Source organism: Apus apus, chromosome 4 (assembly GCF_020740795.1).
Source record: "Apus apus isolate bApuApu2 chromosome 4, bApuApu2.pri.cur, whole genome shotgun sequence".
NCBI lineage: Eukaryota > Metazoa > Chordata > Aves > Apodiformes > Apodidae > Apus > Apus apus.
Window position 1 is genome coordinate 88,372,967 of NC_067285.1, and position 15,043 is coordinate 88,388,009.

The 15,043-nt window shown below is 43.8% G+C and overlaps 1 protein-coding gene across 1 annotated transcript in view; it reads left to right on the forward strand.

Moving 5' to 3' along the window:
- Positions 1 to 6,849: 6,849 nt before the first annotated feature.
- Positions 6,850 to 15,043, forward strand: part of TEC (tec protein tyrosine kinase) — a 49,289-nt gene continuing 41,095 nt past the window's right edge. Inside the window, exon 1 of the mRNA XM_051618533.1 lies at positions 6,850 to 6,872. The gene's annotated coding sequence lies outside the window, so the exon portion shown is untranslated. The remainder of the gene's footprint in view (positions 6,873 to 15,043) is intronic.

Sequence of the window (15,043 nt, forward strand, 5' to 3'; positions counted from 1 at the left end):
CTTCCTGGACCCATCATATTGCCTCCATCTGGTGATTCTCAATAGATCCCACTTCCAAGTGTCTCTCTTGAAACCCATCTGATCTGCTTCATCTAGAATACCATTTGAAAAGCAAAAATTTCCACACATCTTCTGGCTGCTGCACGGGAACCATTTCCTTTTTGTTTGATTTCAATCCTGCTCTTACCAGCTTCACTAGAGAACTTCGAGCTCTTGAATCAGAAGGGACAGTGAACAAGAGATTCCTATTTGCTCTTTCCATCCCATTCAGGATTTTGCAGACTGTTATTGTACACGCTTTGTACCACCTCTCTTAAAGGTGGAGATGATCCATTCCACTCATTTGTAGTGACAGATGCCACAGAAAATCCCATGAATGTATCAAATGTTTCCTCAGAGTAAACTTCAAAAAATGCACAGAAAAAGAAAGTATAGGAGTGACTGTGGGATGTCTGAAGGAAGAGACTGATGAACTGATAATCTGATAAACGTCATCCTTCCTGAATGAGGAAGCACATGAGTGGAGAAGAAAGTAGAGGAAACAATGTGATTATGTAATGAAATATTGCATCAGGATGCACATGCACAAGGCTTCTGAAGTAAAATTACAGAGATGGTCTTAATTTTGGTATTTCTGACTTTGAAAGTCTAGCATATATGGATTTCCTGGGAGAAAGGGGAGAAGGCATTTAGGAGGCCATAGTCTAATTTCCTCCTCTCTGTCAGGCACTACCAGGCTGTAATAGCCCTGACTTCTCTCCTGGGGCCTCCCACCACTCTCCTCATGGCCCAGGACCCCATTTCAGCCCCCCAGGGCTGTCAGTCCCCAGTGCCCCAGCAGAGCTGATCTCCAGCTTCCCACAGTCCTGCACTGCCTGGCTACGGGCCCTGACTGCTGGTCTAATGTTGGCTTGACCCTGGGCATGTCCCATCACCATAGAGCTGCCTGGCAATGTCTGGACCTGTCCTTGACCTGTAACTTTCTGGCTTTTACCTTGGACCTGGCTCCTCCTCACTACCTTTCCTGATGATCTGGGCTCTGGTTGAACCTAGCTGCCCCTCAGCCTGCCCTGCTCCCTGACTGGGTGGTGGGACAGAGCCTGGATGAGAGGCCTTCTTCTGCTGTCCTACTGGGGATCCCCCATGACTCCTGAACCCTAAGGAGCCCCCTCCACCTGTGTCTTGAAGCACTTCCCATTAACATGGTCTGGTGCTCTGTGACCTGATGTAGCAAAAACTCTGTGAGTTTAGCATTGCCTCGATACATATTGTGTCTGGATTCACCCACTCTGGATATTTTTTCCCCAAACTTAGCTAGGTGGAATAAGAAGAACAAGATCTTTATCTCTGTTTCATAGATAGGATCAAACAGAAACAAAATTACATAAAAGGCTGGGAGGGAAACAGTGTTGGTAAAATTCACAAATAGAGCAATGAACACACTGCTATGGGCATCAGCAGGTTGAGCAAGATTAAAAAGGAAGGTTATTACATGGATAACAAGAATATCCAGAGTTTTAACAATCAAAACTAAGCTAAAATATATTGAAAGGAAATTAAACCTTATACTTCAGAGCTTCAGGAATTGTCTCACTGTAGAGACTTATGTGAGACTTTACCTAGAGCTACAATTCCTCTTCCTAGGACCTATCTTCATCATAGCTTTAGGTGCCAAGGGCTAGTCAATATTGGAGACTTTTGGCTTGAGTCAGTCTGGAAATTTTGGGGGAACTTTGCTATTGGTTTCCCACTAGAAAACTACAGAAGATACTACCACAATGAGCTGCAGTAAGGAACTCTATGGGTATGCTTATACTGGAAGGCATGCTAGCTTCAAAAGTTAACAATGAAGATGCACTAAATACCTGATCTAGTTGTCATGCCTTTAGCAATTATCTAAGAGAAAGAGAAACATGCTCATAGATAATTAATCCAAATCTAAACAGATAAGAGGAAGTAGGCTCTAAAAGTGCTGATTTTTCTCTTTGGAAGGAGTCTAGATGATAATTTCATGCAAAAACATTCATATTAAATTTGTGAAGTTGAGTAAGATTAATGTGGCTCCTTAAAATATATCTGAGTTAACAGTAAACTAGTTAATTTCAATATTACTAGATGTGAAATTTAGCTCCTCTATCAAGGTCTATTCATGTATTTATTCTCTCTCTTCCTAGTAATCTTCAGGTATTTACTTTGCCCAGCTATTCCATGTGACTACAAATCAGAAGGTAGCTGCAATTTCAGGTACATAATGGATGTGTACAATCTCCTTTCTTTTTTCTCCTTGAGATCTTAAAAGTCCTTTCTTCTCATCTAATGGTAGGCATGAATGGTAGGTTTAAATGATAGTCTTTGCACCACACTGGGCAAAATTTTGACCGCATCTCTTGTAGTTTTGCATCTGCAAGATGCATTTCTCACTGTTAAGCAACTGGTGAATTATTCTGGCACATTCATAACTCTCTGGTACCTTTAAAACTTTTGTAATGAGTTCCCTGGAATAATATCTGTGTTGACCATGATGCCTCTGCACAAACTTCCTTTGGTGCTCTTTCCCATACCTGCTCTTGTCCAAGCCTCAACCATGTGTTTACCTGTCTATCTTCTATTGCTCTTTACTCTCTGATAATGGGTTGGCCCAGGTCTTCTTTAATTGTTTGCATATGATCAGATTTTTCTTTTCTGTTGTGACATTAATGCTTCTGGTCTTGTCATGCTGAGATCTTGGACTTGTCACCTTTCTGAGACAAGAGATTTTAGAGCCCAGATGTCAAAACACAGATATTTTTGTTTAATGCTTGAGTTAAAACTTTAGCTTAAAAAGTGTAGTTGAGCACTGCTTTAAAACTAAGGATTTAGCAGCTGCCTCACAAGGAAGCAGGAGACAAAACATGGAGCTATGTGAAGTTGGGTGGGACTTTGGTAAAGAACTATGATATTGATTTACACACCATTGTGAATGTGGCTAGTGTGCCCAATGTCATGAAGTGTGGCAGGATAAAAAAAAAAAAACACAACACAGAGAGGCACCTGATGGAGTTCTACTCTCCAGCCCCCAGTAAAAACCTCCCCAAAACCTGCTCAAAGTGTCTGCCAGTGATCCATAGCCCACCTTGCAAGCTGGTCTGCCAGACAGAACCCACAGCTGCCCTGCCTGCTGGTTTCTGTTCTCCTAACTAAGCCTTACTAAAATACTGTCCTTGTGGTTTTCAATATTTTGCTGGTCTCTCCATCCACCTTCAAGACAACCATATTGACTGCAAGAAAGAATATTTTTTGGTAGGTCTTTATGACACTCCACTGCTTAGCATAACTGTCGGTGGTGCAATGGAATTATCACCCCCAAGATCTCTCAAAGCTGGGAAAAATCTCTGGAGAAAGGAAAAGCACCATATTTGCTGATAGAAAAACCAGACATTGAAGAATGACACTATTTTTTCCCTCATTCACAGGGTTCCTCTTGAGAGTGAGAATAACTCTTGTTTGCCATCTCTGCCCACGGCAAGTGAGGGGAGAGAAGTAAACAGAGGAAATGCTCAGTGACTGAATTCACAGAAGCCTCCAAGAAATGAAGAAGGGCTGAACAGGGTGAAGAGGGTTTGACAGGCACAAAAAGGAAAAAGAGGAAGGGCCTCTCTGTGACCAAGGGACTGGCAGAGATGCTTCTCTCTGACCAGAAAGATTGCAGGGAAGGGGCTTTTTGGACTCTAAGAGCTCAACCGAAAAAACAACACTTGCTCCAAAGAGAAACAGATAGACTATGAGATAACGAAGCATAAAGAGGTGAATAATTGTTGGAAATGTGGTCTATCAAAGTTGCCTCCCGACTTGTATAATTTTCTTTCTCTCTTTGGTACTTTAGACTGTATGTGGGCCTGAAATTTCATAAGCCTCAGTCTTTCCTGAGGTGGAGACTTCCTCCTTAGAGAGAGGTGGTTTGCCATGAGAGCTCTTCACCACTGTTCTTTCCTTTGCAGTGGAGCAAAATCAAATGCTCCGGGAGCTGAGTGCCTCTAATCCAAAATGGAACAATATCACTCTGCCATTACAGTTCCTTAAGTCCTTGGGAGCTTACCAAAGAAAAAGATCAATTAACAAGTGCCCCAATCCTGAAATGCAGAGGTAGGTTTGATGCCATGCCACCCCACTCCACAGGGGACCTGAACTTCTAAGAGAAAAAAGAAGAAAAATGCTGCAAGTAACGCCAAGCTCTTCTGGATATAGAATCAAGGCCCTTAAGCATCCCCTCCTTTTTTGCAATCCTTATGTTTGCAGAACATTTCTGCACGTGAAATTTTAGGGAAATGAAATAATTTCTGGTTCCAACTCGCTGCTGTTTCTTCAAGGTGGAATTTTTTTATTTTAATCCTGAAGGAAAAACATTCCCCTGGATGGAAAACTCAGCCCCTTCCTGGCTGTAAAATTTATACACATGTATGAAAGACACCTACATTTTAAAAAGTACTTTTGCTCTTTAAATATATTAGATCATGATGCAGTAGTAGCTCTGGAGATGGGCACTTCTGGGTATTTATGAAGTACAGGAGGAAAGCAAAACCGTCTTTGCAAAACGAAAACTTCCTCCAGTAACTTTGCAAACCCTGGCACTGTACAGGGATTGGCATGTCTCTCAAACTGAAATCACGCCACTTGCCCTTTTTAGCAAGAGTGAAGGCTTACAGGCCATGAGAAACCAAAACTGTGCAGCAGAAATAGAAGTGCACAGTGCTGCCCTCCTCACCAAGCCATGAAAGTGATGGACAATGCTTTTTCCCAAGGCTTTTGGAAAGCTTTCCCAAAGTTTTTTCCCCAAGCTTTCGAGAGCAGTTGAACCTCAATTTGTGTGGTCAGTGTGCATTTAAGAGAGTGTTTCCCAATGCTTGGCACATCCTCTCCTTTGCCACCCAGCCTTTGCAGACCTCTTTTACTTGTGCCACATCTACTGTCCAGTCCAGAGCAGTTATAATTCACAGCAAGCACAGCTAGTCTAAGCTTAGCTTTCAGGCGGTAACCAACCCTCTTCAGTCCCTCAGAGGAATACCACTCTCCTCAGAAGCAGTACCATCTTGTAGGTGCTTTGATCCCACTGTCCCGCTGATATCTCTCTCTGCCAATGTGGTAGAAGAAGGTGAAAAGGAAAGAGAGAGCATTTTCAGGAGTGGGAACTGGCAAGTTTCATAAAGCTTGCAAAAAAATGGTGATCCACACCTTCACCACCAATGCTCCATCAGTTGATCAATCAACACCAAAGTGGTTAACTCCTGGTCAGTAGTTGTAAGAAGGACAACTTTAGCACAGCGACATCCACATGCTTTTGACCATGGAGATGTGCTGTCCTGTCCCTTTGCTGCTGCTGCAGCTCTGGGGTGAAGTTTCAGGAGAAATGTAGCTGCTGCTGCTCAAGTCACACAGTAGCATATCCACTCCCTACTAGGTGAGACTTCTTTCTGGAGCTCAGAAATGGCACCTTATAGGGTAAAGCTATTCCAAATCTCTCCTTAAGCAACTGTTCAGTTTTTATGCCCTTTCCTCCTGCCACAGCAGCAGAGTTGCTTGAAAAATGAAGCAAAAGTTGCCTGCTTTGCAGAAGTGACAGCATCAGTGACAATGGGTAAGGAGGTCTGCATAGAGTGTGTACTACTGCAAGTATGTGGGACAGAGAGGAGGGAGGGTGGGCAGAGCAGGTGGGTGGAACTGGTCTCCATGAGGTGGCCACAAGGAGACTGCCCACATGGTTATAGCAGAAATGCCCCATGCACCAGGATTGCAACCCTGGGCTCAGCAGTAGTGTGAAAAGCATGGGAGATGTGACCGCAGTGCCAAAAGCATGATCTGTAGAAAATCCCCCAAGTGAAAACAAAGACTCTGTAAATAATTTCTTCCGAGCTAAAAGCCATCTGTGTTGATCCAGCTATTACACACTAGTCACAACAAAACAATTCACTTGCAAGCAGCATAGACCCCTCTTGATTTCCTCTAGATTGATGCTTAGAAACAGGAGAGATGTATTTCAACTGAACTTTACAAGCTCTTTTTCTCTCAATGAGGTTTTGCAGGCTGGCAGTTTCTATAGGTAAGGTTGGACTAAGAGAAGGAGGCAAAGAAGAGAACCTGGCTGACATCTCACTACAGACCCTGAAGCCTGAAGTTCAAAAGAGACTCCTCACGGTTGCAAAAAGCCACATTCAGTTATTCTGGCTGTAGATGAGTTGTCTGAGCTCCGGGGTGGCTGGATACAACTGTTAAGCTAGTATGAAGGAAGGCATCATAACCCCGGGCACGAGCAGGTGTGTGGTGGGCATTACAGAGATGCACAGCCCAGTCAGAACGGAGGAGAGCCGTGCCCACCGCTCCCCTGTAGCCCCGCCTTGTGACTGCTCAGTCTTCATTGCGGTTTGGAACGAGAAACAGACCTGGGCCAACGCACCAGTTACACACGTTTTAAAGCCAGTTGGTAGCAAGCATATGGATGCATGAAGATTTCTGGGGAGAGTTTGCATCCTGCGCCGGGTTGTATAATTTGCCTTTACTTCACCGACACGTTTCTGGGCTGTTGGATGTGAGACACCTTCCTGCCCAGCTCCTCGCCGCCCTACACCTGCCCGGAGCGCCGAGGGCGCCCAGGGCTGCGCGGAGGCCCCGCCGCCGGGGCGGGGAGCGGGCTCGGCCGCCGGGGCCGCCCCCTCCGCTTCCTCCCCTGGCATCCCCGGGGATCCGCGCTCGGCGGGAGGAGGAGGAGGTGCCGGGGCTACCACCCTCCCGTGTCGGAGCGGGGCAGGGCATTGCGGTGCTTCCCGCCCTCCTTCCGCCTTCCTCCGCGCCGCTGGCGCCAGGGCTCTTTCCGCGGGGGCGGCGGCGGCCGGGACACCCTGGTAAGGAAGGGCTTTCAGCTAAGGGCTGGCGAGCAGCGGGGGAGAGCTTAGTTCTCAAAAAGACCGGGGGAGAGTTTATTTCGTCGCGCTGCCAGCCGGGGCTGCTCCCAGCACAGGCGGCCGAGCCCGCGCCCCGCAGCAGCGCAGGTGGGCGGCCCCGGTGTCCCGTGGCGGGCTGTCCCAGGTAGGGTGGTGGCTCACGGAGCGCAGGCTGCAGCAGCCGCCTTTTGCGGCTGAAAACGTGGAAGTGTGTTCCTTCCTCGACGTCCAGGTGTCACACGGATCTGTAAGCGGGAGCTATGACAAAAGCTGCATTTTAAATCTTTGCTTAAAAGCGCTATGATTTGTGTAATGTAAGGAGTTGTAGCCCAGGCCGCCAAGTCCGTTCTAAAGCTAACAGTGGCCGAGTATTTTCTTGTTTATGTGACTTTTTTTCTCTGAGGCTTTCCTAACCCAAGAATGTTTCACCTCGTCTCAAGGCACAATTAGCCCAGTGTATGAGGTCAGTCATCGTAATCATTCGTGCTGCTCCTGCTGCTTTCTGTCCCACAGCGTGGTTATCCTTTCTGGCAGTGAATGCTCATATGTAGCCTCATGCCGGGATACTGCGCATCTGCAGCTCAGGCAGCAGGTGACTAGATTTGCAGAGTGCTTTTCCAGAGGCTTCCTTTCTGCATCCCTCTAAGTCGGAACCGATAATTATTTGAACTGTAAACTCAGCTCTTAGTGTAGACTTGGCCATGAGCTCTCTGCTCGCAAAGAGTGATGTGCACCTTACTGTGACAAATGCTTCTCTGAAATACTTGGTGTTGTTTCATGTATCCAGTAAGACAGTAGTTTTTATAGATGGAAAAACTGACCGTAGCAGAAATGCAGATAAAAAGGTGTTTTGTGAGGTATTACTTCTGAAGCATTTGTTTTCATTTAGAGTAAATGTTGCTGATGTTTTATCTGAGTGTCTCACCATTGATACAGTGTGGCTGCAGGAGGGCAAAGCATCGCTGCTTTATTTGTCAGAACTCTCCAGTGACTGGAAGATGGGTTGTTAGTTATGGCAGCTATATAAGTGTTTAAGGCATTCTGGCCCATCGAGAAGGAGCACACATACAAATAGACTCACAGGTACACTTGAGAGAGTACTCAGAGTGCTTTTTGCACATGCTCCTCTTTCCTTTCAGCACACCAGCTGTGCTGTTCGGATTATACCACAAGTTGAGAAGAGGCACTTTAGGCATCCTGGCTTTGTTTCAGGGGCACTGCTCTTGTAGGTGGGGAGGTAGTTCCTGGGCAGGGTGCTACTCATGGTGTTCTGAAGGTTATGGTTTGTAAGGGCACTACAGCAGGAAAAAGCCCATTTGCTACCAGACTCTCCTCTGATAGTCTTTGTATTTATCTAGGTTTTATTATATGTGTTTTATTCATTGAGAAATTACATCCTATGTTGAAATAATCACATTTGTCTCTGCATTTGGTCCTCGGTGAAAGGGTGCTTCACATGTTCTGCTCAATTTCTAAATTAATATTATGGACATTTTAAACCAAAGCATTTCTTGTAAGCCTGCCTGCTGAAACCAATGAAAACAGAGTAATGTGGTTGTATTTGGCTATTTGGCACCTGGTTACTCCCTTACTCTTTTTTTTTTTTTTTTTATGATAATCTCACAGGTGTGAAAATCAAAACCAAAGATCTGGAGTTCACACAGTTAAAACGTTCTGCCAGTTAGACATCTGTCATGAAATAGCTCTAGCTCTCAGCTGACAGACCTGATTTTTTTAGCCCTTGAAAATTTATGGGTATATCACCTTTTATTTTAATTTATATTTTTTAAATCTTGTAAAACTATTAATTGTGAGGCAGATAGAATCGTGTCCTAATTAACTTACACTTTAACTATTAGCTGTGGGCCTAGTATTCTGGATTTAGCATTGCAATATATCCAGTAACCTGGCTGACTGCCTACAATGGCTAAAAAGGGAGAAAAATAAAATAGAGCTGATAAAACAATATCAGCTCCATATTGTTGCATCTTGCCCTGAACAACATTGCTTTCAGAAATGCTGTGAATAATGTAGTATCCTGTAATTAAAGTTAAAATAACTGGAAAGCTGTTACTTTCACAGAATTACTTGGAAAAGTCTTCCCCTCTACCAAATGTAGGTACAACCTGTTGTAGATTTAATTCCCTCTGTGCTGAGTTAGTGTATAGACTGGATACACAAGGTAAGGTGCACAATGGTGTAAGTTTCATCCAAATATTTATATCTCAAATATGCAAAACATTTTCTGTGTAATAGACAATGGGAGTCTGCTTCCTGCTGTCAATGTAAAGACCATGGAAAAAATGTCTTCAGCCTCTGTTAACCATTGACATCTAAGATGTTTCTCTACTTCTGCTTGTTTTGACCTTTTTTTCAGTAACCTATTACCTTTTCACTGCTGAACTTGGAACTGTGCTTCAAAAAAGGTGAGTTTGTGTATGCCAGAAAATCAGTTCTAGCAGTCTACAATGGCTGTCCTGCAGAAATAGTGTAAGAAAATACCAGTGTGAGAATCAAAAGATTGGATGGGAATCAGTAGTCAGAGTGGAGTAAAGGTTTGGCATGGAGAAGGGCTGAGGTGCTTTTTATTTATTTTTTATATTGCAAAGAACATACATGCTTCTGAAGAACATCCATCATATATTTTTGTATTTGTGCTCCAGATATTATTATGTAGATGCATCTATTTGTGAAGAATTACAAGTGCCTTGGCTAAAAAGTGACAGTAATGATCAGTCAGTTGTTGCACCATGGAAGCTAGAGTGATTAATTAAATGTCCTGCTGATACCTGTAGCTTTGTCTGTTATGCAAAATGCAAGGGAAAGACTCTCATTACACTGATTACAGCCTGACAGACCTCCTTCTCACTGCAGAAGGACTGGCCCAACTTATCCTGATTCTTCTGGCCAGGGGCCTCATGCTAGCAATAAGCATTAGAGGTACTACTGATACAACAGAGCAGAACTCTTCAGAAACCAGTAAAATTGCACCTGCATTTTAACAAATGGTCAGTCACGTCTTAATAAATGTGTTAACAGAGGATGCTACGCCTAAAGCCAAATTTCCAGTTTTCTCTGCTGGCCCTCAGGCAGAGTATGTTTTTCTTTTGCTTCTTGTCTGCTTTTGGAATGTATTTTCTGAAGGAAAAAGCATTAGGAAAGAAAGCAGTGTGTAGGTGAGGGAAGCCAGCGTTTGGATGGATGCTTATGCCCTTTGTCTGGCATGACAGAAGAGGAACTGGGGAGTAGAGGCTTGTGATTGACCACTTCCCCGTGGCCGTTATGGCTCTGGCAGTTCTCAGTCATACCCTGCCCTAGCTCAGCCACACGGGCTGTGATTCAGAGTCAGGGAAAATACCATGTGAGATAAAACTTGGAAAACCAGATAGACTTTTTTTTTTATATATACATGGGGAGTCGAGTCTCATTGTAGGAGATGCTTTATGGGGATGGTAGTGAGATTTTGCCATTTCCTATATGTGGAGGTGGAGCAGAGTAATGAGAGGTCCATTCCGTGCAAGCACAGTGAAGTGGCTGTTGTGTTCAAATGGGATAATGAAATCCCTGGAAGAGTAGCAGAAGCCTTTTGGGAGTAGGTCTGTCCATCATGGGCAGAGTTTACCTTTCTTAGGAAGAGTGACATCACCTAGCAGAACTCTTGGGTTTTGACAATAACCAAACATTATGAGGAAAATTACATTGCTGAAAAGGATGTATCTGTTTGGTATTCTGGGTGGTACAGTAAAGCCTATGCCTAACTCAGTGTGGTCCAGCCTTGGTACTGTGAGCAGCAGGGTTGGTTTTTGGGAGCCTGCTACAGAGAGACAAGTTGTTCTGGGAGGGCCTGAGCCTGGCCAGCAGCTGACATATGAGAGTTGCTCTCCATGAGGGAAGCTGTGGGACTCGTCTTGGTGATGGGAAGAGTTGTTTGGCCACATTTTCAGCCGCAGCCCCTCTTCCAAGACAAAGCAGCAGGCTGCCAACTGGGCTGACCTGTTCCAGTTTTTAAGGTGAAAATCCTATGGGGCATTAAACAAATGCAGAGGGGGCAGGGGAATATATTACAGTGTGCCAGGGTGTGTAGGACCTGGGTGAGTATTTTCTTGGCACTCCTGCTTTTCTTCATTCATGTTTCTCTTATCAGCGGATATACGAATGGGTACCACTTTGCCACATGTAGGTGAAAATGTATGCTCAAGTAGGCCACAGGTGAGTTTCCTGTAAGAAGAGGTTTTGCTCAGTCCTATGCCTACTACAGACTGCGATCTGATTAAATCATAAAAATGCTTTAGAACTAGGCCTTGTTTGCACTTGAATGTAGGGCAGAAAAAACTGGCTTTGGGTGGTACAGGAAACAGGGTTTTTCTCTCTGATCCGGGGTCTGGACAGAATACCAGGACTCTGCCTTGCCAGAGACTTCACTGTCCCCTGTCATGTTAGACCGGGAACGATTCCTGACCATTTATGCTTATTAAATAAAAGAAGACCTTTCCCCACATCCCCTTCCAGGATAGACACGTAACTCCCCATCAGACTCAGATAAGAACTTGCCCTTCAGTTTTAGCTGAACATAGTATCCCTTGTAACTCTGTCCTAGGCAGCCCATGCCCAAATCTTCACGTCAGGTTCCCTTTGCTCCTCTACAGGGCAGATGAAATAATCACAATACATCAAGTTCTTAATGCATTCAGGGTTGCTGCTTGTCCTGTGAATTACAGGAAGTCCTGTATCACAGGCTCAAGTTCCATATCCTGGCACTAAGAATAATTGTGTGTTCCTCCCCACCTCCCCAGTCACGAGCATCTCTTCCCAGGTGAAGCTGCAAACAGCTGCCATTCCCAGTGCCTCAGTGGGAGAAGAAGAGAGGGAGCCTATCCCGTGTTGGGTTGTGCAACCCAGTTAGTGGGATGTGCTCTTAACTTGTAAACTGAGTTGAACCAAATGGACTGCCTTTTCTGTCCCATGGGACATCCTTCCAACTGATAATTTTAAATATACTTTGGGATCTTTTAGAAGTAAAATGCTACCTAAACTTTATCCAGCAAAGACGCTTAAAAGAACATTTTTTAGCATGAAGAATCTAGTACTCAGATGTTAAGAATGGCTGGTTCAGAACTGCCAGCACAACTTTGATTCATCTTGCCTTCTGTGAGGGTGGTGAGACACTGGGAAAGGTTGCCCAGAGAAGTTGTGGATGCCCCATTCCTGGAAGTGTTCAAGGCCAGGTTGGATGGGGCTTTGAGCAACCTGGTCTAGTGGAAAGGGTCTCTGCCTATGGTAAGGGAGTTGGAACTAGATGATTTTCAACCTTTCTATGAGATATGTTTAGTTATGTAGGCACATGTGGTTTTCTTTTTTCATTAGGCCACTGTTTCACTCAGACCATGACTGGTCAGGCCATTTTTCTTTGCTTTGTCATGGTGGTCTGCTGTGAGGACCAACTTGTCCTTAGCACCAAAGGCTGACATCAGCCTTGCAGCTTTGGTGACCTCTTGTTCATTGTCAGCAGCACTTGAATGGTTCGGTTCTTGGGAACAGCCATATTTACAGCTGGAACAGGCATATTTACAGCTCTGGTGTGTCAGATGAACTGTGAGCATCTATTCCATGGGAGGAGACTTTGCAAATGACACAGTGAAAGGCTGTGAGGTGTGACAGTGATGAGAGATCAGCTGGTGGGCTGTGTTTCAGTGACAAGGGCTGCAGGTGGCTCCTCTGCCACCACGGTGGTTCTCTTTTCACACCAAGACACTCTCTCAAAGCTCGAGGAGGGATTACAGCTGTCTGATTTAAAAAATTAAGTAATGAGCAAGCAGCAAAATTCCCTCAATTTTGCATAGTTACTTCTCTGGATCTCTTGAACAGAAACTAACTCTGAAAGTGAGTGCAAAGCAGGCACTCTCCATGAAAACCTGAGACCTAGGCATAAAGGACTATCTTATTGTACCTTTACGGAGTCTTCACTTTACTCCTTGTAATTTTGACCTTAGTGGGCCTGAATGGTAGCAGCCAAACTTCTGCTGATGCCCTTTCTGTAGTATCCTTGTGCCTCGCCATAAATGATCAGAACGGATTACAGGGACTATGATACTGTCAGGCATTAATGATGGTATCCACACAGTGTCTCAAGGAGAGTTTAAGCTGAATATGGTTCCTTTAGATGCTTAATGTCTCACAACACCTGACAAATGCCTCTCATTGCCTGTTCATCTTGTAACAGTTTGGACACCCCAGCATCTAAGAACTGACATCAAGGGGAGCAGAGATAAGGAGCTGCTTAGATAGAGATGCTCCCTACCTTCACTACAGGAGTGAAAGGGAAAACACAACACTACGGCACTGCCTCAGTTATGTTTATTTTTGGGTTGAGTAAGAAACTTCTCCCCTAAATCAATACTTACATTTTGACATGTGTGAAACTAAAATCCTGTGGTATTCCTTGTTCAGGCTGCACTGCATGTGAAGAAGAAATTCTTCAGGGTCACAGCCTGGATTTTTAGTCTTGTATATGGAAACTTTATTATCAAGTGGCTGAAATGCAAGTAAAAGTTTAACAATTTAACAAAACTCTAAAAATAATTTCAGGGTGGAACTTTGTGGGATCTACCTCAGTAACTTCAGGAAAATAGGTCTCACTCTTCCACTTTCTCTCTAGAAAGTACTCACAGCATGGATTCTACTTGGCGAGGTCTTTGCCCATTTCTAAATTTTTAATCTTTGACATACATGTGGTTCAAGCACAGAGCAACACAGAAACTGAAAGGCTTTGTTAGCTGATTAAAGAAAATGAAAGCTTCTGTAATTACGGTCCATCAAGTAGTATGTCAGCTGGACATGCACAAAGCATGAGAACATGAAGTTTGGTCTGTAGCATTACTTCTGCAATATTGAGAGCAACTGAGTGGTAATTCTTGTACCAAGAGCTGTTGTACCCCTGTCAGTGAAGTAAGGGTGTGGTATGATGGTGAGGAAATTATGATTTTCATTTATGTGAAATTTTCCTTGTAACCCACCCAACATAACAGGGTAAGAGAGTCTGGAATCGGAAGATAAGAATGCTGACATTGCCAACACCACTGCTTTGGTATGCAGAGCTCTGGATTGCCAGATTTCTTGGCTGAAATGTAAATGGTCATTCATTTCGGCTCCAATCTCTCGTGCTTGTTTCATAGTGGAGGGGACGTATCCTGGTGAAAATGTTGCAGGGGAAACTTGACAAACAGGAACTTGCAGTATTTCCTCTCCCCCACTTGTTGTCTTGGGTTTTTCCTCAGACACAGAATACAGTTTTGACCTGTAACTCTAGATGTATGATCCCTGTCTATATGACAGAGGTTTGGGTTAGTAAGCCACTCAGTAGATGCAAAAAATCACCAGTTATCAAATGGTCTTATAATACTACCTCAAAATTAAGACTTTGAGGGAAAATATACCTATTAGTCAATGTGGACACCAACACACGAGTTATAGCCAGTAGTTCTGCATCTGAGTCAACTTCACAGGTTTGTCTTCAGCTGAAATTCCTCTGGTTATTATTATTTCTTACTGGATAGCATCCGCATAGCCTGGCGGGTACTTGCTTGTGTCTCTATTTAAAACCAGTAATCAATATAAGTGTATTTTTTCATATTAATGGCTCTATTAATGGATGTGTTTAAACATAGTATAGTTCTGGTACATTAATTTTAAGTGAACTGTCATGATAATGAAAAAAGTATGTTATGTAAATATCTCGTATATATTGCTAGCATCTTACCACATAGCATATGGTTACCTTGGGCTATGTCTTTTGCACACTTAATTTTGTTAAAAGCATAATGCTGGTTTATAGATGTTGGAATTGCTCCTGGTGGAGGGTACAAGGCATGCAGGAGCTGTGCTAAATCTCTTGCTCACAAACCTGTTTAACTCTTGCCTCAGATAACACAACTACTCAGTGAAATGCGTCAACTTGAGAGTTACAGCTTGCTGTTAAGGTGTTCTTAACACCAGCTGGCAAACCACTAAAAGACTAACTAAAAAGAGGATATTATTTTTATTAAGCTTATTCTCTTTTTAAAGAAAGAATGTTTGGTTTTGTGCCAACAACAGGGTTGTTAACAGCTATTGTTATGGGGCAGACATAAATTTGG